The sequence below is a fragment of the Pseudophryne corroboree genome, chromosome 3 (assembly GCF_028390025.1).
Source record: "Pseudophryne corroboree isolate aPseCor3 chromosome 3, aPseCor3.hap2, whole genome shotgun sequence".
In the NCBI taxonomy this organism is placed as follows: Eukaryota; Metazoa; Chordata; class Amphibia; order Anura; family Myobatrachidae; genus Pseudophryne; species Pseudophryne corroboree.
Genome location: NC_086446.1, coordinates 35,422,220 through 35,445,066, shown reverse-complemented (window position 1 = coordinate 35,445,066; position 22,847 = coordinate 35,422,220). Strand labels below are relative to the sequence as shown.

Genomic DNA, 22,847 nt, shown 5'->3' with positions numbered 1-22,847 from the left:
TTCTGTACCACGAACCTGAGATACCCTTGGTGAGAAGGGCAAATTGGGACATGGAGGTAAGCATCCCTGATGTCCCGGGACACCATATAGTCCCCTTCTTCCTGGTTCGCTATCACTGCTCTGAGTGACTCCATCTTGATTTGAACCTTTGTAAGTGTTCAAATATTTCAGATTTAGAATAGGTCTCACCGAGCCTTCTGGTTTCAGTACCACAATATAGTGTGGAATAATACCCCTTTCCTTGTTGTAGGAGGGGTACTTTGATTATCACCTGCTGGGAATACAGCTTGTGAATTGTTTCCAATACTGCCTCCCTGTCGGAGGAAGACGTTGGTAAAGCAGACTTCAGGAACCTGCGAGGGGAAACGTCTCGACTTTCCAATCTGTACCCCTGGGATACTACATGTAGGATCCAGGGGTCCTGTACGGCTCCAGCGTCATGCTGAGAACTTGGCAGAAGCAGTGGAAGGCTTCTGTTCCTGGGAATGGGCTGCCTGCTGCAGTCTTCTTCCCTTTCCTCTATCCCTGGGCAGATATGCTTATGGGGACGAAAGGACTGAGGCTGAAAAGACGGTGTCTTTTTCTGCATAGATGTGACTTAGGGTAAAAACGGTGGATTTCCCAGCAGTTGCCGTGGCCACCAGGTCCGATGGACCGACCCCAAATAACTCCTCCCCTTTATACGGCAATACATCTTTGTGCCGTTTGGAATCTGCATCACCTGACCACTGTCGTGTCCATAAACATCTTTTGGCCGATATGGACATCGCACTTACTCTTGATGCCAGAGTGCAAATATCCCTCTGTGCATCTCGCATATATAGAAATGCATTCTTTAAATGCTCTATAGTAAATAAAATACTGTCCCTGTCAAGGGTATCAATATTTTCAGTCAGGGAATCCGACCAAGCCACCCCCGCGCTGCACATCCAGGCTGAGGCGATCGCTGGTCGCAGTATAACACCAGTATGTGTGTATATACTTTTTAGGATATTTTCCAGCCTCCTATCAGCTGGCTCCTTGAGGGCGGCCGTATCTGGAGACGGTACCGCCACTTGTTTTGATAAGCGTGTGAGCGCCTTATCCACCCTAAGGGGTGTTTCCCAACGCGCCCTAACTTCTGGCGGGAAAGGGTATACCGCCAATAATTTTCTATCGGGGGAACCCCGCGCCTCATCACACACTTCATTTAATTTATCTGTTTCAGGAAAAACTATAGGTAGTTTTTCCACACCCCACATAATACCCTTTTTTGTGGTACTTGTAGTATCAGAAATATGTAACACCTCCTTCATTGCCCTTAACAAGTAACGTGTGGCCCTAAAGGAAAATACGTTTGTTTCTTCACCGTCGACACTGGAGTCAGTGTCCGTGTCTGTGTCGACCGACTGAGGTAAAATGGGCATTATAACGTCCCTGACGGTGTTTTAGACGCCTGGACAGATACTAATATGTTTGCCGGCCGTCTCATGTCGTCAACCGATTTGCAGCGTGTTGACATTATCACGTAATTCCTTAAATAAGCCATCTATTCCGGTGTCGACTCCCTAGAGAGTGACATCACCATTACAGGCAATTTGCTCCGCCTCCCAACATCGTCCTCATACCTGTCGACACACACGTACCGACACACAGCACACACACAGGGAATGCTCTGATAGAGGACAGGACCCACTAGCCCTTTGGGGAGACAGAGGGAGAGTTTGCCAGCACACACCAAAAACGCTATAATTATACAGGGACAACCTTTATATAAGTGCTTTCCCTTATAGCATTTTAATATATGTAGTCATATCGCCAAATCAGTGCCCCCCCTCTCTGTTTTAACCCTGTTTCTGTAGTGCAGTGCAGGGGAGAGCCTGGGAGCCTTCCCACCAGCATTTCTGTGAGGGAAAATGGCGCTGTGTGCTGAGGAGAATAGGCCCCGCCCCCTTTTCGGCGGGCTTCTTCTCCCGTTTTTCTGAGACCTGGCAGGGGTTAAATACATCCATATAGCCCCCAGGGGCTATATGTGATGTATTTTTAGCCAGAATAAGGTACTATCATTGCTGCCCAGGGCGCCCCCCCCAGCACCCTGCACCCTCAGTGACCGCTGTTATGAAGTGTGCTGACAACAATGGCGCACAGCTGCAGTGCTGTGCGCTACCTTATGAAGACTGAAAAGTCTTCTGCCGCCGGTTTCTGGACCTCTTCATTTTTCGGCATCTGCAAGGGGGTCGGCGGCGCGGCTCTGGGACGAACCCCAGTGTGAGACCTGTGTTCCGACTCCCTCTGGAGCTAATGGTGTCCAGTAGCCTAAGAAGCCAATCCATCCTGCACGCAGGTGAGTTCACTTCTCTCCCCTAAGTCCCTCGTAGCAGTGAGCCTGTTGCCAGCAGGACTCACTGAAAATAAAAAACCTAACAAAACTTTTACTCTAAGCAGCTCTTTAGGAGAGCCACCTAGATTGCACCCTTCTCGGCCGGGCACAAAAATCTAACTGAGGCTTGGAGGAGGGTCATAGGGGGAGGAGCCAGTGCACACCACCTGATCCTAAAGCTTTTACTTTTGTGCCCCGTCTCCTGCGGAGACGCTATTCCCCATGGTCCTGACGGAGTCCCCAGCATCCACTAGGACGTTAGAGAAAATAATAATAACAACAACAACAACAGGACACCACAGGCTGCTCCCCCTGTATACTAATAATAATAACAACAACAACAACAACAACAACAACAGAGCACCACAGGCTGCTCTCCCTGTATAATCATAATAATAGGACACCACATGCTGCTCCCCTTGTATAATAATAATAACAGGACAACACAGACTGCTCCCCCTGTATAATAATAACAACAGGACTCCACTGGCCATTCCCCCTGTATAATAATAACAGAACACCACAGGCCACTCCCACTGTATTATAATAATAACAACAACAAAAGGACACCACAGGCTGCTCCCCCTGTTTAATACTAATAACAGGCTGCTCCCCCTGTATAATAATAAGACACCAGACGGCAACCATCCCTGTAACAGGACAACACAGGCCACCCCCCGTATAATAATAATAACAACACAACACTGGCCGCTCCCCCTGTTTAATACTAATAATAGGCTGCTCTTCCTGTATAATAAGAACAGGACAACACAGGCCGCTCCCTCTGTATTAAAACAACAGGACACTCCAGGCTGCTCCCCCTGTATAATAAAAACAGGACACCACGGACTGCCCCCCCTGTATCATAATAATAACAGGACACCACAGGCTGCTCCTCCTGTTTAATAATACTAGGACACCAGAGACTGCTCCCCCAGTATAATAATAACAGGACACCACGGACTGCTCCCCTAGTATTATAATAATAATAACAACAGGACACCACAGGCTACCCCACCTGTAAAATAATAGGGTAGTGTTTAGTTCCCTTTCCGTAAAACGCACATAAACAGAATGGGAAATAGATGGCTTATAATAAATAAACTAGTTCCTCTTCAGTTACCGAAACAGAGGGGATCTAGTCTCTACCAATATAATAGTCACCCTCTCCTGCTGTTGCCAGATTCAACAATGTCTCCCTCTTGCATCTTTGCGCTCGGCACAATCTACCGGAAGCCTGCAGAGCGGTAAGTACAGAGCGGAAGTCGGTGTGGAACGCAATGGGCGGAAGGCGGGTGGAACGCACAGAGCGGAAGTCTGGTGGAACGCACAGGGCAGAAGTCATCCGAGAGGAACGCACAGGGCGGAAGTCAGCCGAGAGGAACGCACAGAGCGGAAGTCTAATGGAACGCATAGAGCGGAAGTCATGTGGAACGCACAGAGCGGAAGTCTAGTGGAACGCACAGAGCGGAAGTCAGCCGAGTGGACCGCACATAGCGGAAGTCGGGTGGAACGCACATAGCGGAAGTCGGGTGCAACGTACAGGTCGGAAGTCGGGTATGTAGCGCTCCGGTCGGAGGACTGGCGGTAAGTACATACCATAGAGATACGGGGAGAGATATAACACGGTGCAGGCAGCGGGTGTGGGGCCTGGAGGGGGCTGCAGTATCCTCCCTGCGGGCCGGACACCCCTCTCACAGCTACGTGGCTACCGGCCTGTACCGATTGTTAATGCTGCCTGCACCTCACACCGAGGGGCCCGTGTTACCTTACATGCATTATTTGCAAAGTAAGAATGTTTTTATAAAAAATAGAAGTGTTGGTTTATTTTTAACAATTAAAATGCAAAATTTAATGAAGATAAATCTAAATCAAATCAATATTTGAAGTGACCACTCTTTACCTTCAAAACAGCATCAATTCTTCTAGGTACACTTGTACACAGTTTTTGAAGGAACTCAGCAGGGAGGTTGTTCCAAAGATTTTGGAGAACTCGCCACTGTGGATGGAGGATTGCTCAAATCCTTCAGTCTCTTCATGTAATCCCAGACAGACTCGATGAAGTTGAGATCAGGTCTCTGTGGGGGCCATATCATCACTTCCAGTACTCCTTGTTCTTCTTTATGCTGAAGATAGTTCTTGATGACATTGGCTGTATGTTTGGGGTCCTTGTCCTGCTGCTGAATAAATTTGGAGCCAGTCAGACACCTCCCTGTTGATATTGCATGATAGATGAGTACCTGCCTTTTTTTCTCAGCATTGATGACACCATTAATTGCAGCCCCAAACTTGCAAGGAACCTCCACCACGATTCACTCTTGTCTGCAGACACTTCTTATTGTTCTGCTCTCCAGCCCTTCCGCGCACAATTGCCTTCTGTTACAGCCAGATATTTCACATTGTGACTCATCAGTCCAGCGCACCTGCTGCAATTTTTCTGCACCCTAGTTTCCTGTGTTTTCGTGCATAGTTGAGTCCATTGGCCTTGATTCCACGTTGAAGGTATGGCTTTTTGCCTGCAATTCTTCCATGAAGACCACTTCTGGCCAGACTTCTCCAACCAGTAGATGGTGGTCCCAGAGCACACAATAGATGAGATTTCATTTTCTCTGACGTTCTAGTGGATGCTGGGGACTCCGTAAGGACCATGGGAATAGACTGCTCCGCAGGAGACTGGGCACATCTAAAGAAAGATTTAGGACTACCTGGTGTGCACTGGCTCCTCCCACTATGACCCTCCTCCAAGCCTCAGTTAGATTTCTGTGCCCGGCTGAGCTGGATGCACACTAGGGGTTCTCCTGAGCTCCTAGGAAGAAAGTATAGTTTAGGTTTTTTATTTTACAGTGAGACCTGCTGGCAACAGGCTCACTGCACCGAGGGACTAAGGGGAGAAGAAGCGAACCTACCTAAGTGGTGGCTTCTTAGGTTACTGGACACCATTAGCTCCAGAGGGATCGCACACAGGACCCGACCTCGTCGTCCGTTCCCGGAGCCGCGCCGCCGTCCCCCTTACAGAGCCAGAAGCAAGAAGGTCTGGAAAATCGGCGGCTGAAGACTTCTGTCTTCTCCAAGGTAGCGCACAGCACTGCAGCTGTGCGCCATTGCTCCTCATGCACACCACATACTGCGGTCACTGAAGGGTGCAGGGTCCTGGGGGGGGGGGGGGGGGGGCGGGGGGCGCCCTGACCAGCAATAAATAGCACCTTGGCTGGCAAACTGACACCATATATAGCCCCAGGGGCTATATAGGTGTATATTAACCCCTGCCAGAAATATTAAAATAGCGGGAGAAAGCCCGCCGAAAAAGGGGCGGAGCCATCTCCCTCAGCACACTGGCGCCATTTTCCCTCACAGCTCCGCTGGAGGGATCGCTCCCTGGCTCCCCCCTGCAGTCCTGCACTATAGAAAGGGTAAAAAAGAGAGGGGGGGGGGCAGAAATTTAGGCGCAGTATAATATATATATGCAGCTATAAGGGGAAAACACTCTTTATAGGTGATATCCCTGTGGTATATAGCGCTCCCTATCCGTTTGATAGATAGACAGTGTCTAGTTAGACAGTCAATAGATAGACACCATATGTTAGATGGACATTAGGTCGAAAAGGTCGACAGGTCAAAAAGTCGACAGGGTCAAAAGGTCGACATGGAAAATGTCGACAGGGTCAAAATGTCGACAGGGTCAAAAGGTCGACATGAAAATGGTCGACATAAAAAAAGATAGACAAATGTTTTTTTTTAAATGTAACATGTTTTTGGATTATTTCATACTTTCTCTATCCATGTCGGCATAGAGTTGGTTATAAAACTTGTGGCGAGCGCAGCGAGCCACCGTGCCCGAAGCGTGGCGAGCGTATGCCTTTCTACAATTGGGGGTCCCAGATGACAAAACTATCCACACAAACCACAAAAATGCAAAAAACATGGTGTCTACCTTTCTCATGTCGACCTTTTCCATGTCGACCTTTTGACCTGTCGACCTTTTCCATGTCGACCTTTTGACCTGTCGACCTTTTCCATGTCGACCTTTTGACCCTGTCGACCTTTTGACCCTGTCGACCTAATGTCCATCTAACATATGGTGTCTATCTATTGACTGTCTAACTAGACACTATCTATTTTTCATACCGGAACCATAGCGCTCTGGTGTGTGCTGGCATACTCTCCCTCAGTCTCCCCAAAGGGCTTTGTGGGGTCCTGTCCTCTGTCAGAGCATTCCCTGTGTGTCTGCTGTGTGTCGGTACTGCTGTGTCGACATGTATGATGAGGAAAATGATGTGGAGGCGGAGCAAATGCCTGTGAATGTGATGTCACCCCCTGCGGGGTCGACACCTGTGTGGATGGACTTATGGAAGGAATTACGTGACAGTGTCAACTCCTTACACAAAAGGTTTGATGACATAGGACAGCCGGCTACTCAGCTTGTGCCTGTTCCAGCGTCTCAAATGTCATCAGGGGCTTTAAAACGCCCGCTACCTCAGGTGACAGACACAGATGTCGACACGGATACCGACTCCAGTGTCGACGACGATGAGACTAGTATACCCTCCAATAGGTCCACCCGTTACATCAGTGGTTCCCAAACTGTGTGCCGTGGCTCCCTGGGGTGCCTCGGGACTCTTGCAGGGGTGCCCCGGGTTGGTGGTCCAGGACCAATTCAAATTATTTATGATCAACATAATAGGCAAAACCAGTGCTGGTGGCTGCCAGTCATAAAATATGGGGACAAACAGAAGCAAATCTTGTCCCTCACCACACAACTGACCCTAAGGAGGACATATAAACACAATCTACTTAATTTAATATTTCTTTCTAAATTTCTCAATAAGAAATTATTGGCCATGAGGTGCCGTGAAAAAAATTCTGATACTCTAGGGCGCCATGATTCAAAAAAGTTTGGGAACCACTGCGTTACATGATTGAGGCAATGAAAAATGTATTACACATTTCTGATAATACCCCAGGTACCACAAAAAAGGGTATTATGTTTGGTGAGAAAATGCTACCTGTAGTTTTTCCTGCATCTGAGGAATTAAATGAGGTGTGTGAGGAAGCGTGGACTTCCCCCGATAAGAAATTGATAATTTCTAAACGGTTATTGGCAGCGTACCCTTTCCCGCCAGAGGATAGGTCACGTTGGGAAACACCCCCTAGGGTAGATAAGGCGCTGACACGCTTATAAAAAAAGGTGGCACTACCGTCTCCGGATACGGCCGCCCTAAAGGAACCTGCTGATAGAAAGCAGGAAACTACCCTTAAAGCTATATACACACATACGGGCATTATATTGCGACCAGCGATTGCATCGGCATGGATGTGCAGTGCTGCTGCTGCGTGGTCAGATTCCCTGTCGGATAATATTGATACTATGGATAGGGACAATATTTTGCTGACGATAGAGCATATAAAAGACGCCGTCTTATACATGCGTGATGCACAGAGGGATATTTGCCGGCTGGCATCAAAAATAAGCGCTATGTCCATTGCCCCCAGAAGGGGGTTATGGACTCGGCAATGGTCTGGCGATGCCGACTCGAAACGGCATATGGAAGTTTTGTCCTATAAGGGGGTGGAACTGTTTGGGGAGGGTCTTTCGGACCTCGTGTCCACAGCTACTGCTGGGAAATCTACCTTTTTGCCACAGGCTACCCCACAGCAAAAGAAAGCACCATATTATCAGGTACAGTCCTTTCGGCCCCAGAAAAGCAAGAGGGCTAGTGGCTCATCCTTTCTGCCGAGAGGCAAAGGTAGAGGGAAAAAGCTGCAGCACACAGCTAGTTCCCAAGAGCAGAAGTCCTCCCCTGCGTCCGGTAAATCCACAGCATGACGCTGGGGCTGCTCAGGCGGACCCGGGTACGGTGGGGGCCCGTCTCAAAAATTTCAGCGCTCAGTGGGCTCTTTCACAGGTGGATCCCTGGGTCCTTCAAGTAGTATCTCAGGGGTACAGGCTAGAATTCGAGACGTCTCCCCCCCGCCGTTTCCTAAAATCTGCCTTACCGGCAACTTCCTCTGCCAAGGAGGCGGTGTTGGTGGCTATTCAAAAACTGTATTCACAGCAAGTGATTGTCAAGGTACCCCTCCTTCAGCAAGGAAAGGGCTACTATTCCACAATGTTTGTGGTACCGAAACCGGACTGTTCGGTGAGACCCATCTTAAATTTAAAATCCTTGAACACTTATATCAAAAGGTTCAAGTTCAAGATGGAATCGCTCAGGGCGGTTATTGCGAGCCTGGACGAGGGGGATTACATGGTCTCCCTGGACATCAAGGATGCGTGCCTGCATGTCCCCATTTACCCTCCTCACCAGGAGTACCTCAGATTTGTGGTACAGGACTGTCACTATCAGTTCCAGACGCTGCCGTTTGGGTTGTCCACGGCACCGAGGGTCTTTACCAAGGTAATGGCCGAAATGATGATACTCCTTCGCAAGAAAGGAGTATTAATTATCCCGTACTTGGACGATCTCCTGATAAAGGTGAGGTCCAAGGAACAGTTTGTAGTGGGGGTAGCACTTTCTCGGGAAGTGCTGCAACAGCACGGCTGGATTCTCAATATTCCAAAGTCACAGCTGGTCCCGACGACACGTCTTCTGTTCCTGGGAATGATTCTGGACACAGACCAGAAAAGAGTGTTTCTTCCAGTGGAAAAAGCCGAGGAGTTGTCATCTCTAGTCAGAGACATCCTAAAACCGGGACAGGTGTCAGTACATCAATGCACACGAGTCCTGGGAAAAATGGTAGCTTCGTACGAAGCAATTCCATTCGGAAGGTTCCACGCTCCAGATGCAACAGCGGATAACCCTGTCTGCAAGAACCAGGGTGTCGCTGCTGTGGTGGCTGCAGAGGGCTCATCTACTAGAGGGCCGCAGATTCGGAATACAGGACTGGGTCCTGGTGACCATGGATGCCAGCCTTCGGGGCTGGGGTGCAGTCACACAGGGAAGAAATTTCCAAGGACTGTGGTCAAATCAGGAGATTTCGCTTCACATAAATATTCTGGAGCTAAGGGCCATTTACAATGCCCTAAGCCAAGCAAGGCCCCTGCTTCAGAACCAGCCGGTACTGATCCAATCCGACAACATCACGGCGGTCGCCCATGTAAACAGACAGGGCGGCACAAGAAGCAGGAGGGCAATGGCAGAAGCCACAAGGATTCTCCAATGGGCAGAGAATCATGTGTTAGCACTGACAGCAGTGTTCATTCCGGGAGTGGACAACTGGGAAGCAGACTTCCTCAGCAGGCACGACCTCCACCCGGGAGAATGGGGACTTCATCCAGAAGTCTTCCAAATGCTGGTAAACCGTTGGGAAAGACCACAGGTGGACATGATGGCGTCCCCCCTCAACAAAAAGCTCAAAAGAAATATTGCGCCAGGTCAAGGGACCCTCAGGCGATCGCTGTGGACGCTCTAGTGACACCGCGGGTGTACCAGTCAGTTTATGTGTTTCCTCCTCTGCCTCTCATTCCCAAGGTACTGAGAATAATAAGAAGGTGAGGAGTGAAAACTATACTCGTGGTTCCGGATTGGCCAAGAAGAGCTTGGTACCCGGAACTTCAAGAGATGCTTGCTGAGGACCCTTGGCCTCTGCCGCTCAGACAAGACCTGCTGCAGCAGGGACCCTGTCTGTTCCAAGACTTACCGCGGCTACGTTTGACGGCATGGCGATTGAACACCGGATCCTAAAGGAAAAGGGCATTCCGGAGGAAGTCATCCCTACCCTGATCAAAGCCAGGAAGGATGTCACCGCAAAACATTATCACCGCATTTGGCGGAAATATGTTGCTTGGTGTGAGGCCAAGAAGGCCCCAACGGAGGAATTTCAGCTGGGTCGATTCCTGCATTTCCTGCAAGCAGGGGTGACGTTGGGCCTCAAATTGAGGTCCATTAAGGTCCATTAAGGTCCAGATTTCGGCCCTGTCGATTTTCTTCCAGAAAGAACTGGCTTCACTGCCTGAAGTTCAGACATTTGTCAAAGGAGTTCTGCATATTCAGCCTCCTTTTGTGTCCCCAGTGGCACCTTGGGATCTCAATGTGGTTTTGGAGTTCCTGAAACCACATTGGTTTGAGCCACTTAAGACTGTGGATTTGAAATATCTCACGTGGAAAGTGGTTATGCTGTTGGCTCTGGCTTCGGCCAGGCGTGTGTCAGAAATGGCGGCTTTGTCCTGTAAAAGCCCTTATTTGATTTTCCATATGGATAGGGCAGAGTTGAGGACTCGTCCTCAGTTTCTCCCGAAGGTGGTATCAGCTTTTCACTTGAACCAACCTATTGTGGTGCCTGCGGCTACTAGGGACTTGGAGGATTCCAAGTTACTGGACGTAGTCAGGGCCCTGAAAATTTATGTTTCCAGGACGGCTGGAGTCAGGAAAACTGACTCGCTGTTTATTCTATATGCACCCAACAAGCTGGGTGCACCTGCTTCTAAGCAAACTATCGCGCGCTGGATTTGTAGCACTATTCAGCTGGCGCATTCTGCGGTGGGACTACCGCAGCCTAAATCTGTAAAAGCCCATTCCACAAGGAAGGTGGGCTCATCTTGGGCGGCTGCCCGAGGGGTCTCGGCTTTACAACTTTGCCGAGCTGCTACTTGGTCAGGGGCAAACACGTTTGCTAAATTTTATAAATTTGATACCCTGGCTGAGGAGGACCTTGAGTTCTCTCATTCGGTGCTGCAGAGTCATCCGCACTCTCCCGCCCGTTTGGGAGCTTTGGTATAATCCCCATGGTCCTTACGGAGTCCCCAGCATTCACTAGGACGTCATAGAAAATAAGAATTTACTCACCGGTAATTCTATTTCTCGTAGTCCGTAGTGGATGCTGGGCGCCCATCCCAAGTGCGGATTGTCTGCAATACTTGTAAATAGTTATTGTTACACAAATCGGGTTGTTATTGCGAGCCATCTGTTCAGAGGCTTCATTGTTATCATACTGTTAACCGGGGTTCCTATCACGAGTTATATGGTGTGATTGGTGTGGCTGGTATGAGTCTTACCCGGGATTCAAAATCCTTCCTTATTGTGTCAGCTCTTCCGGGCACAGTGTCCTAACTGAGGCTTGGAGGAGGGTCATAGTGGGAGGAGCCAGTGCACACCAGGTAGTCCTAAATCTTTCTTTAGATGTGCCCAGTCTCCTGCGGAGCCGTCTATTCCCCATGGTCCTTACGGAGTCCCCAGCATCCACTATGGACTACGAGAAATAGAATTACCGGTGAGTAAATTCTTATTTTTGTAAACCTATGAGTGATACTTGCACCAAGTGGTGCTTTGGCTTGTGGGGGGGTCATTCCGAGTTGATCGCACGTAGCAACTTTTTGCTGCCTGTGCGATCAACTAGACACCGCCTATTGGGGAGTGTATATCTGCATAGCAGGGCTGCCAACGCTTGTGCAGCCCTGCTATGCAAAAAAAGTTTCCTGTAAAAGAAAACCAGGGTTAGAGTTACTTATCCTGTGCGATCGTTCCAGCGATGCAGGTCCCGGAATTGACATCAGACATCCGCCCACCAAACTCCTGGACACGCCTGCGTTGCACTCGCCACTCCCCGAAAATGGTGAGTTGCCGCCCGGATCCGCCTTTCTCCTGTCAATCTTCTTGCGGACGCCGCTGCGACCGCTTTCTGCCTTTGCGGCGTCGCTGCACGGCGACGGCAATCGCCAGGCAACAACGCGCCTGCCGTGTATGCGCAGTTCCGACCTGATCGCACGGCTGCTAGAAGTGCAGCGTGCGATCGGGGTTGGAATGACCCCCTATATACGTATATATTTTCACCTTGACAACCTGAATTAATTATGGAAGGAGCACGCAATTGGTTATCTATATTGTGTGGATATATATTCCCCTGTCTATTTATTGTACATAAGTACAGTTTATACTCAAGATAGCTACCAAGGTTCACAGTAGTAGATGTGTATTCACGTAGACTTTTTTATACAATATTTTATTAAATTATTTATAAAATAATTATATTTTACGAAATACATTTATCACAAAACGTTTCCCCCCCAAAAGCTAATATTTCTTCCATTGTTGGTCTGTAAAAAGTATATGATATATTGATTCATCTTCCGAATTACACCAGTTGTCAATTCCTGTCCGGGATCATATCTCATCGTTTATAGCTTTTACAGTTACCCCATAGGTAGGTGCCTTCAAGCTGAGAGTCTCTCCTCCGATTGCTTTCAAAGTGACTCTTAGGTAAGTTGTGACAAAGGTCTGTTGACCTCCTCCAACTGAAGGATGTCCGTGGTTCCAAAGGTTCTTTCTCTAACGTCCTAGTGGATGCTGGGAACTCCGAAAGAACCATGGGGAATAGCGGCTCCGCAGGAGACTGGGCACAACTAAAGAAAGCTTTAGGTCACCTGGTGTGCACTGGCTCCTCCCACTATGACCCTCCTCCAAGCCTCAGTTGGATTTTTGTGCCCGGCCGAGGCTGGATGCACACTAGGGGCTCTCCTGAGCTTCTAAAAAGAAAGTATATATATTAGGTTTTTTATTTTACAGTGAGACCTGCTGGCAACAGGCTCACTGCACCGAGGGACTAAGGGGAGAAGAAGCGAACCTACCTGCTTGCAGCTAGCTTGGGCTTCTTAGGCTACTGGACACCATTAGCTCCAGAGGGATCGACCGCATGGAACTGGCCTTGGTGTTCGGTCCCGGAGCCGCGCCGCCGTCCCCCTTACAGAGCCAGAAGCAAGAAGAGGTCTGGAAAATCGGCGGCAGAAGACATCAGTCTTCACCAAGGTAGCGCACAGCACTGCAGCTGTGCGCCATTGCTCCTCATACACACTTCACACTCCGGTCACTGAGGGTGCAGGGCGCTAGGGGGGGGCGCCCTGAGAAGCAATAAAAACACCTTGGCTGGCAAAACAATCACAATATATAGCCACAGAGGCTATATATGTGATAAATACCCCAGCCAGAATCCATAAAAAAGCGGGAGAAAAGTCTGCGAAAAAGGGGCGGAGCTATCTCCCTCAGCACACTGGTGCCATTTTCTCTTCACAGTGCAGCTGGAAGACAGCTCCCCAGGCTCTCCCCTGTAGTTTTCAGGCTCAAAGGGTTAAAAAGAGAGGGAGGGGCACTAAATTTAGGCGCAATATTGTATATACAAGCAGCTATTGGGGAAAATTCACTCAGTTATAGTGTTAATCCCCACATTATATAGCGCTCTGGTGTGTGCTGGCATACTCTCTCTCTGTCTCCCCAAAGGGCTTTGTGGGGTCCTGTCCTCAGTCAGAGCATTCCCTGTGTGTGTGCGGTGTGTCGGTACGGCTGTGTCGACATGTTTGATGAGGAAGGTTACGTGGAGGCGGAGCAGATGCCGATAAATGTGATGTCGCCCCCTGTGGGGCCGACACCAGAGTGGATGGATAGGTGGAAGGTATTAATCGACAGTGTCAACTCCTTACATAAAAGTCTGAATGACGTAACAGCTGTGGGACAGACGGCTTCTCAGCCCGCGCCTGCCCAGGCGTCTCAAAGGCCATCAGGGGCTCAAAAACGCCCGCTCCCTCAGATGGCAGACACAGATGTTGACACGGAGTCTGACTCCAGTGTCGACAAGGTTGAGACATATACACAATCCACTAGGAACATCCGTGACTTGATCCCGGCAATAAAAAATGTGTTACACATTTCTGACATTAACCCAAGTACCTCTAAAAATGGGTTTTATGTTTGGGGAGAAAAAGCAGGCAGTGTTTTGTTCCCCCATCAGATGAGTGAATGAAGTGTGTGAAAAAGCGTGGGTTTCCCCGATAAGAAACTGGTAATTTCTAAAAAGTTACTGATGGCGTACCCTTTCCCGCCAGAGGATAAGTTACGCTGGGAGATATCCCCTAGGGTGGATAAGGCGCTCACACGGTTGTCAAAAAAGGTGGCACTGCCGTCTTCGGATACGGCCACTTTGAAGGTACCTGTTGATAAAAAGCAGGAGGCTATCCTGAAGTCTGTATTTACACACTCAGGTACTAGACTGAGACCTGCAGATCGTGCTGCTGCAGCGTGGTCGGTGACCCTGTCAAACATACTAGTTTGCTAACATAAGAACATATTAAAGACGTCGTCTTATATATGAGGGATGCACAGAGGGATATTTTGCCGGCTGGCATCCAAAATTAATGTAATGTCCATTCTGTCAGGAGGGTATTAGAGACCTGTCACGGGACAGGTGATGCTGACTTTAAAAGGCGCATAGAGATTCTGCCTTATAAGGGTGAGGAATTATTTGGGGATGGTCTCTGGGACCTCGTATCCACAGCAACAGCTGGGAAGAAAAATTACCTCAGGTTTCCTCACAGCCTAAGAAAGCACTGTATTATCAGGTACAGTCCTTTCGGCTTCAGAAAAGCACAAAGGCGCTTCCTTTCTGCACAGAGACAAGGGAAGAGGGAAAAAGCTGCACCAGTCAGCCAGTTCCCAGAATCAAAATTCTTCTCCCGCTTCCTCTGAGTCCACCGCATGACGCGGGGGCTCCACAGGCGTAGCCAGGTACGGTGGGGGGCCGCCTAAAAAATTCAGCGATCAGTGGGCTCGCTCACAGGTGGATCCCTGTTTCCTTCAAGTAGTATTTCAGGGGTACAAGCTGGATTTCGAGATATCTCCCCCCCGCCGTTTCCTCAAATCTGCCTTGCCGACAACTCCCTCAGGCAGGGAGGCTGTGCTAGAGGCAATTCACCAGCTGTATTCCCAGCAGGTGATAGTCAAGGTGCCCCTACTTCAACAAGGACGGGGTTACAATTCCACACTGCTTGGGGTACCGAAACCGCACGGTTCGGTATGACCCATTTTATATTTAAAATCCTGGAACACATACATAAAAAAAATTCAAGTTCAAGATGGAATCGCTCAGGGCGGTTATTGCAAGCCTGGACGAGGGGGATTACATGGTATCCCTGGACATCAAGGATGCTTACCTGCATGTCCCCATTTACCATCCTCACCAGGAGTACCTCAGATTTGTGGTACAGGATTGCCATTACCAAGTCCAGACACTGCCATTTGGACTGTACATGGCACCGAGGGTGTTTACCAAGGTAATGGCCGAAATGATAAATACTCCTTCGAAAAAAGGGAGTTTTAATTATCCCGTACTTGGACAATCTCCTTATAAAGGCAAGGTCCAAGGAGCAGTTGTTAGTCGGGGTAGCACTATCTCGGAAAGTGCTACAACAGCACGGTTGGATTCTAAACAGTCCAAAGTCACAGCTGGTTCCTACGACACGCCTACTGTTCCTGGGGATGGTTCTGGACACAGACCAGAAAAAAAGTGTTTCTCCCGGAGGAGAAAGCCAAGGAGCTGTCATCTCTAGTCAGAGAGTTGAATAGAAATGGAGGCTGCGCTCACAATAGGGGATAGCTGCTAAGAGTGCTGCTGGACCTGGAGGCGTCCCACCTCCTGTTGAATTGTGTACCCTGACATTTACCTGAGCTGGGGTCTCACCGGTATACCATTAGGAGGGTATACCTTGCAAAGGGTAGTCTGCAGGACAAACCTGACAGTGGTGAGGGAACTTTGGGACAAGGACCAAAACTATTGGAATCAGGGCGCTGACCCGGTTTTCTAATTTCACATTAAAGTATCTACATATATTCCACTTCTGAGTGATCATTAGCATACAACCCACCATCAGACGTACATAGCTGACACAATCTCTAGTCAGAGACCTCCTGAAGCCGAAACAGGTATCGGTGCATCATTGCACGCGAGTCCTGGGAAAAATGGTAGCTTCCTACGAAGAAATCCCATTCGGCAGGTTCCAGGCAAGAACATTTCAGTGGGACCTGTTGGACAAGTGGTCCGGGTCGCATCTTCAGATGCATCGGCTGATAACCCTGTTTCCAAGGACCAGGGTATCTCTACGGTGGTGGCTGCAGAGTGCCCATCTTCAAGAGGGCCGCAGGTTCGGCATACAGGACTGGGTCCTGGTAACCATGGATGCCAGCCTTTGAGGCTGGGGGGCAGTCTCACAGGGAAGAAACTTCCAGGGACTTTGGTCAAGTCAGGAGACTTCCCTACACATAAATATTCTGGAACTGAGGGCCATTTACAATGCCCTGAGTCAGGCAAGGCCTCTGCTTCAAAACCAGCCGGTACTGATCCAATCAGACAACATCACGGCAGTCGCCCATGTAAACCGACAGGGCGGCACAAGAAGCAGGATGGCGATGGCAGAAGCCACAAGGATTCTCCGATGGGCGGAAAATCACGTACTAGCACTGTCAGCAGTGTTCATTCCGGGAGTGGACAACTGGGAAGCAGACTTTCTCAGCAGGCACGACCTCCACCCGGGAGAGTGGGGACTTCATCCAGAAGTCTTCACACTGATTGTAAATCGTTGGGAACGGCCACAGGTGGACATGATGGCGTCCCGCCTAAACAAAAAACTAGAGAGATATTGCGCCAGGTCAAGGGACCCTCAGGCGATAGCTGTGGACGCTCTAGTGACACCGTGGGTGTACCAGTCAGTTTATGTGTTCCCTCCTCTGCCTCTCATACCAAAGGTACTGAGAATAATAAGAAAACGAGGAGAAGGACAATACTCGTGGTTTCGGATTGGCCGAGACGAGCGTGGTACCCGGAACTTCAAGAGATGATCTCAGAGGACCCATGGCCTCTGCCGCTCAGACAGGACCTGCTGCAGCAGGGGCCCTGTCTGTTCCAAGACTTACCGCGGCTGCGTTTGACGGCATGGCGGTTGAGCGCCGGATCCTAAAGGAAAAGGGCATTCCGGAGGAAGTCATTCCTACGCTTATTAAAGCCAGGAAAGATGTAACTGCAAAACATTATCACCGCATATGGCGGAAATATGTTGCTTGGTGTGAGGCCAGAAAGGCCCCAACAGAGGAATTTCAACTGGGTCGATTTCTGCACTTCCTACAGGCAGGAGTGACTATGGGCCTGAAATTAGGCTCCATTAAGGTACAGATCTCGGCTCTGTCGATTTTCTTCCAGGAAGAACTAGCTTCACTACCTGAAGTTTAGACATTTGTAAAAGGAGTGCTGCATATTCAGCCCCCTTTTGTGCCCCCAGTGGCACCTTGGGATCTCAACGTGGTGTTGAGTTTCCTAAAATCACATTGGTTTGAGCCACTAAAAACCGTGGATCTGAAATCTCACGTGGAAAGTGGTCATGTTATTGGCCTTGGCTTCGGCCAGGCGTGTATCAGAATTGGCGGCTTTGTCATGTAAAAGCCCTTATCTGATTTTCCATATGGATAGGGCAGAATTGAGGACTCGTCCTCAGTTTCTCCCTAAGGTGGTATCAGCTTTTCACTTGAACCAACCTATTGTAGTGCCTGCGGCTACTAGGGACTTGGAGGATTCCAAGTTACTGGACGTAGTCAGGGCCTTGAAAATTTATGTTTCCAGGATGGCTGGAGTCAGGAAAACTGACTCGCTATTTATCCTGTATGCACCCAACAAGATGGGTGCTCCTGCTTCTAAGCAGACTATTGCTCGCTGGATTTGTAGCACAATTCAGCTGGCGCATTCTGCGGCTGGACTGCCGCATCCTAAATCAGTAAAAGCCCATTCCACAAGGAAGGTGGGCTCATCTTGGGCGGCTGCCCGAGGGGTCTCGGCTTTACAACTTTGCAGAGCTGCTACTTGGTCAGGGGCAAACACGTTTGCAAAATTACTACAAATTTTATACCCTGGCTGAGGAGGACCTTGAGTTCTCTCATTCGGTGCTGCAGAGTCATCCGCACTCTCCCGCCCGTTTGGGAGCTTTGGTATAATCCCCATGGTCCTTTCGGAGTTCCCAGCATCCACTAGGACGTTAGAGAAAATAAGATTTTACTCACCGGTAAATCTATTTCTCGTAGTCCGTAGTGGATGCTGGGCGCCCATCCCAAGTGCGGATTGTCTGCAATACTTGTACATAGTTATTGTTAACAAAAGGGTTATTGTTGAGCCATCTGTTGAGAGTCTCAGTGTTTTCATACTGTTAACTGGGTATAGTATCACGAGTTATACAGTGTGATTGGTGTGGCTGGTATGAGTCTTACCCGGGATTCAAAATCCTTCCTTATTGTGTCAGCTCTTCCGGGCACAGTATCCTAACTGAGGCTTGGAGGAGGGTCATAGTGGGAGGAGCCAGTGCACACCAGGTGACCTAAAGCTTTCTTTAGTTGTGCCCAGTCTCCTGCGGAGCCGCTATTCCCCATGGTCCTTTCGGAGTTCCCAGCATCCACTACGGACTACGAGAAATAGATTTACCGGTGAGTAAAATCTTATTTTAAGATCAGTATCCAACATTACACATTTCCACTGTTGATCAATTACGGCTTGCAGGTCTTGCCAGTCTCTGTAAAGGTCTCCTACAAAGGGAATTTTCCTGTCACCTATGCTGGCAGAGAAAATTAGATTATGTCTGATGAATTTTGATACATGATAGGTTGCTTGTTTGATAGATCTTTTGCTCCAGATGATATTTTCGTGGTGTCTCTTCAAAATATCTCCTGATTCATGGCTATAGGAAGTATCCAGTTCAGCGGGACAATCCTGATCTAAATGGGACCTAACATTCCCGCTAAGCTGTTTTAGCTGGGCACCACACCCTGTCCATGTTTTACATGCCAATATGTGCCCCGCCCTGTGTGCGAGTGCCTGTTTGCGCTTTGCACCTCCACTTCTCATGAAGCAAGCCAACACAGACTGGGAGTAGAAGGAGTGAAGGTACGCGCGTTCAGCCATAACCCCAACCCCAAGAAGATGGGCCGCACACTATTCATAGAATAAGAGGGAGGTCTTTGGATATCTCGCTCAATATCACAGGCATGGTCACTGCAGCCTGTACATGGGGAGAGACTGGGGCTGGGCTCCATGCAAAGACTGGTGTCCAGACTCTGGAGGAGCCCAGGACCAAGTGACTCCAGCCTCTGGACTCCATGTCATCTGGTCTAAGCAGACAGGCTCTGGGACCCTAAGCAGCAGCATGCAGTGGAAGGCAGTGACAGCAGGGGTGGTTGAGGAGGAGGTGGGCTGTTGCCATTTCCGATGTTCCCTGACAGCAGTTACATGGCATGCCCAGGGTGACCTACTACCACCACCAGCTCCAGAGCCCACCATCTCTTTCTCATCTTACTTCCCCTGACGTGATTGGGCAGGTATGGACAAAAATGACGACAGCCCTCCAGAGGGAGCACAACAACCAGGAGAGTAAACGGTCCCACACAGAATAACCAGCATCACCACCACGTACTGTCCAGAGTTCATGTTACTTCTGCTGGTTCCCAACTTGTCATGAGAACTGTGAAATAGAAGTCCCACAAGTTTACAGTCTTCACAGAGTTTATATAGTACTGTCATTGCAGAGCACATTACTGACCAGCCTTACTCTGTCTCCAAGTTATGTTTGTGACTGTACACATGAGACCATGGAAGGTAGTGAAGGAACTGAGCATAGGCAAAGTTGGATTTGGAGGCAGGAGGAGAATTGATGGGACATGTGGGGGGGGGGGGTGGTCTGAGGAGCATTGATGGGGCATGTGGGGTGGACTGAGGAGTATTGATGGGGCATGTGGGGTGGACTGAGGGACATTGATGGAGCATGTGGGGTGGTCTGAGCGGCATTGATGGGGCATGTGGGGGGGTCTGAGGGGCATTGATGGGACATGTGGGGTGGTCTGAGCGGCATTGATGGGACATGTGGGGTGCTCTGAGGGGCATTGATGGGACATGTGGGGTGGTCTGAGCGGCATTGATGGGGCATGTGGGGTGGTCTGAGGGGCATTGATGGGACACGTGGGGTGGTCTGAGGGGCATTGATGGGACACGTGGGGTGGTCTGAGGGGCATTGATGGGACACGTGGGGTGGTCTGAGGGGCATTGATGGGACACGTGGGGTGGTCTGAGCGGCATTGATGGGACATGTGGGGTGGTCTGAGGGGCATTGATGGGACATGTGGGGTGGTCTGAGCGGCATTGATGGGACATGTGGGGTGGTCTGAGCGGCATTGATGGGACATGTGGGGTGGTCTGAGCGGCATTGATGGGGCATGTGGGGGGGTCTGAGGGGCATTGATGGGACATGTGGGGTGGTCTGAGCGGCATTGATGGGACATGTGGGGTGCTCTGAGGGGCATTGATGGGACATGTGGGGTGGTCTGAGCGGCATTGATGGGGCATGTGGGGTGGTCTGAGGGGCATTGATGGGACACGTGGGGTGGTCTAAGGGGCATTGATGGGACACGTGGGGTGGTCTGAGGGGCATTGATGGGACACGTGGGGTGGTCTGAGGGGCATTGATGGGACACGTGGGGTGGTCTGAGCGGCATTGATGGGACATGTGGGGTGGTCTGAGGGGCATTGATGGGACATGTGGGGTGGTCTGAGCGGCATTGATGGGACATGTGGGGTGGTCTGAGCGGCATTGGTGGGGCATGTGGGGTGGTCTGAGGGGCATTGATGGGGCATGTGGGGTGGTCTGAGGAGCATTGATGGGGCATGTGGGGTGGTCTGAGCGGCATTGATGGGGCATGTGGGATGGTCTGGGCGGCATTGATGGGGCACGTGGGGTGGACTGAGGAGCATTGATGGGGCATGTGGGGTGGTCTGAGGGGCATTGATGGGGCATGTGGGGTGGTCTGAGTGGCATTGATGGGGCATGTGGGGGGGTCTGAGGGGCATTGATGGGACATGTGGGGTGGTCTGAGTGGCATTGATGGGGCATGTGGGATGGTCTGGGGCTTTGATAGGGCATGTGTGGTGACTGAGGAGCATTGATGGGACACGTGGGGTGGTCTGGGCGGCATTGATGGGACATGTGGGGTTGTCTGAGCGGCATTGATGGGACATGTGGGGTGGTCTGAGTGGCATTGATGGGGCATGTGGGTTGGTCTGAGGGGCATTCATGGAACATGTGGGGTGGTCTGAGCGGCATTGATGGGGCATATGGGATGGTCTGAGGGGCATTGATAGGGCATGTCGTGTGGTCTGAGCGGCATTGATGGGGCATGTGTGGTGACTGAGGAGCATTGATGGGGCATGTGGGGTGGTCTGAGGGGCATTGATGGGGCATGTGGGGTGGTCTGAGGGGCATTGATGGGACACGTGGGGTGGTCTGAGGGGCATTGATGGGACACGTGGGGTGGTCTGAGGAGCATTGATGGGACACGTGGGGTGGTCTGAGGGGCATTGATGGGACACGTGGGGTGGTCTGAGCGACATTGATGGGACACGTGGGGTGGTCTGAGCGACATTGATGGTGCACGTGGGGTGGTCTGAGCGGCATTGATGGGGCACGTGGGGTGGTCTGAGTGGCATTGATGGGGCATGTGGGGTGGTCTGAGCGGCATTGATGGGGCATGTGGGATGGTCTGAGCGGCATTGACGGGGCACGTGGGGTGGACTGAGGAGCATTGATGGGGCATGTGGGGTGGTCTGAGGGGCATTGGAAATATCCTGTCAGGCCAGAAGTCAGAATTTCCCAAAAAGACTTTCTCATTCCGGTGACTTTGGAGATCCTCAGCCAAACTGTCAAGACTGAGGCCTTTGTTGACAGTGGGGCCGATGGGGTTTTCATGGACCGTCAATTCGCCCTGGAATACTCTGTTCCCTCAGTACCTTTGGCATCAGAGATTGAGATCTGTGGGTTAAACGGGGAACCATTGTCCCAGGGTAAAATTACCTCCTGCACCAGCCAAATTCCTTTGTTTATTGGAGCCACACACTCTGAAAAATTGTCTTTCTATGTGACTGTCTGTTCTTTTGCCCCATTGGTTTTGGGGTTACCCTGGTTAAGGGCCCATAACCCTCAATTTGACTGGGTCTCTGGGGAGATTCTTAGTTGGGGTAGTGATTGTTTCAGGAGTTGCTTGAGCCTTCCAGTCAGGCTCTCGCAGCTAAGTTTGCCAGGATTGCCAGGATGTTATGCAGATTTTGCGGATGTGTTCTCCAAAAAAGTTGCGGATGTACTACCTCCCCATCGCCCCTATGACTGTGCCATTGATTTGTTGCCGGATGCTAAGCTTCCCAAGAGCAGGTTGTACTCCCTGTCACGTCCTGAGACTCAGGCTATGGCAGAGTACATTCAGGAGAACTTGGCTAAAGGATTTATCAGACCCTCACAGTCCCCAGTTGGGTCGGGGTTCTTCTTCGTGGGTAAAAAGGACGGTTCGTTGCGACCCTGCATCGACTTCAGGGAATTGAACCATTTCACGATTAAAAACTCGTACCCACTGCCTCTCATTTCGGTTTTGTTTGACCAGCTTCGTACTGCCACCATTTTTTCTAAGATTGACCTACGCGGTGCTTACAATCTAATCCGAATAAGAGAGGGGGATGAATGGAAGACTGCCTTTAATACCCACTCAGGGCATTATGAATATTTGGTGATGCCTTTTGGGCTCTGTAATGCCCCGGCAGTCTTCCAGGAATTCATGAACGATGTGCTCAGGGTATATTTGGATAGATTCTTAGTTGTTTATCTAGATGACATCCTAATCTTCTCCCATTCCCTGGAGGAACATCAGAAGCATGTACGCTT

The 22,847-nt window shown here is 50.1% G+C and overlaps 2 protein-coding genes across 3 annotated transcripts in view; one reads left to right on the top strand and one right to left on the bottom strand.

The window, feature by feature from the left end:
• The window catches only part of LOC135054630 (gastrula zinc finger protein XlCGF26.1-like), an 85,882-nt gene extending 82,286 nt beyond the window's left edge, over positions 1–3,596 (bottom strand). Inside the window, exon 1 of the mRNA XM_063957842.1 lies at positions 3,524–3,596. The gene's annotated coding sequence lies outside the window, so the exon portion shown is untranslated. The remainder of the gene's footprint in view (positions 1–3,523) is intronic.
• A 265-nt stretch (positions 3,597–3,861) lies between these two features.
• Positions 3,862–22,847, top strand: part of LOC135054632 (gastrula zinc finger protein XlCGF26.1-like) — a 73,834-nt gene continuing 54,848 nt past the window's right edge. The window contains exon 1 of one of the 2 annotated variants that reach the window (XM_063957848.1): positions 3,862–3,946. The gene's annotated coding sequence lies outside the window, so the exon portion shown is untranslated. Of the gene's footprint in view, positions 3,947–3,990; positions 4,149–22,847 lie in introns of those variants that run through there. The other variant, XM_063957849.1, reaches the window with a different exon arrangement.